Source organism: Rhinichthys klamathensis, unplaced genomic scaffold, assembly GCF_029890125.1.
Source record: "Rhinichthys klamathensis goyatoka isolate OS25496 unplaced genomic scaffold, OSU_Roscu_1.1 h1tg000780l_1, whole genome shotgun sequence".
NCBI lineage: Eukaryota > Metazoa > Chordata > Actinopteri > Cypriniformes > Leuciscidae > Rhinichthys > Rhinichthys klamathensis.
Genome location: NW_026607177.1, coordinates 470,299 through 472,666, shown reverse-complemented (window position 1 = coordinate 472,666; position 2,368 = coordinate 470,299).

The following is a 2,368-nucleotide window of genomic DNA, read 5'->3' as shown; positions in this document are numbered from 1 at the left end:
GGGCCAAACCTCACTCACTTCACCACCTCGGTGTGAAGTCTCCATTCCCTGGGCCTCAGCCCCTGCCTTGACAGGATGTCTGCTCTCTGATTCTGGTCCCGTGGGACGTGCATTGCTCTGAGAGATAACAGTTTCCCCTGGGACCACAGGAGGATCTGATGCGTCAATCTGGATAGAGGGCGCAATCTCAGAACCCCCTGAAGAATCAACTAGGAGATCACCGACACATTGTCTGCATGGTGACCCCTGAGGTCTGGGAGGAAGCTCCTCAGAGCCCTAACTGACCGCGTCCCGGCTCGTGAGGGAGGCGTCTGTCGAGAAGGATTTCAAGCGACATGACGCTCCCGGCACGGGGCCTTGGGACAGAAAACAAGCTTTCTTCCACATAGATAGGGAACGAAGGCATCTGCGCGTAACCCTGATCATGCGGAATGGGATCCCCTTCGGGGAGAACCCCTTGGTTATCAACCACCACTGCAGGGCCCTCATGTGCAGCAGGCCGAATAGAATGGTGTTGGATGCTGCTACCATGAGTCCTAACACTCTCTGAAAGTGTTTGACAGTGATGGCTTGGCCTAGCTTTATTCTGGTCACCAATGGCCAGGATGGACTCAATCCGTGCAGGAGACAATTGTGCCCGCATCGTGACCGAGTCCCACACCACTCCCAGGAACATGGTTCTCTGGCTGGTGCCAACACGCTCTTTTTCGTGTTGAGTCTCAAACCCCAGGCTCTGGATGTGGCAAGGACGATATCTCGATGCCAAATTGCCAGCTCTTGTGACTGGGCCAAATCAGCCAGTCACCCAAAAGCCTCAGTGGTGCTAGAGCTGCATCCATGCATTTTGGTAAATGTGCAAGTGGAGAGAGCTAGGCCGACCGGAAGAACCCGATATTGGTACGCTTCGCCTCCGAAAGCGAACCTCAGGAACTTCCTCTGAGCTGGAAGGATGGATATGTGGAAGTATGCGTCCTTCAGATCTATTGTGACAAACCAATCCTCGGATTGAATTTGATTCACGATGGTGAGCATCTTGAACCTGAACCTCCTCAGAGACTGATTCAAGTGCCTAAGATCTATAGCAACCCCCCATCCTTCTTGGGAACTATGAAGTAGCGGCTGTAATACCCGGGCTCCTGTCTGACGGAGGAATACGTTCTATAGCCTCCTTTACCAGCAGGGAGTTTACTTCTTGTTCCAATACCCGACCCTGCTTTGGGTCGCCTACAGTCCAGACCACCCCGTTGAACTTTGGTGGATGGAAACTGAACTGTAGTCTGTACCCCAAAGGAACCAGCCTCTCGAAACTGGCTTCGGGTATCGTTCATTTACATTTAGTCATTTAGCAGACGCTTTTATCCAAAGCGACTTACATCTGAGGACTAAAGCAAGCGAGTCATCGTGAAGAGGGAAGAACGACGCAAGAAGTGCTCAAAATACAAAGTTCAGGCATTGCTCAGAGTAGCAAAAGCCAGACAAGGGAAGATCTAAAAGGGAAGGAAAGATTTAAAAGAGAAGAATTTTTTTTTTTTTTTTTTTTGTTAAGTACTCACGGAAGAGATGAGTTTTCAGTTGTCTTTTGAATGCTGTCAGGGATTCTGCATTACGGACGAGGGTGGGGAGATCATTCCACCAGCATGGAACCGTGAATGAGAATGTTCTGGAGAGTGATTTAGTGCCTCGCTGTGATGGCCCCACGAGCCGTCGCTTCTTGGCCGATCGTAGGCTTCTGGTAGGGACGTAGACTTCAAGATTCGTTCTCGATCCCCTGAAGCGGCTCTCGGCAGGGTTTGGTCGAAACGATTCTCGATGTGCAGACGCGAGCGCTGCCTGGCCGTAAGCCTGTGGGGCAGACAGAGCAGCACGCGTTCGCTGGAAACCGATGTGTCCCGAAGCGCACTTACGGCGGGATACAGACAACGATTTCCTGAGGGCTCCCCAGATGGGAGGCTCTTTCGGTTTCGTCCTTGACACCCTGAAGCGGAAGACCGGCAGAGAATAATCGAAAACAGTTTCGATGTGCGGACGCACACACTGCCTGGCCGCAAGCCCTTGTGGCGGACACTGCAGCGTGCATTCGCTGAAAACCAATGTGTCCCGAAATGCACTTGACAATGGATACAAACATTGATTTCCTGAGGGCTCCGCGGAGGAGCTATTCTCGCTCATCCCTCCACGGGGAGGACAGCCCTGCTATTTATTTATGTCTTGTTTTCGATACCCCGAAGCGGAGGACCGGCAGGGAAAAAATTAAAACGATTCTCGACGTTCGCTGCTCATCATTTTAATTCCTCAGAGTTAAATGCAGCCATAAACATTGGATAATGGTAGGCTGAATTAAAATATCTAACTTCTTAAAGTGAGATAA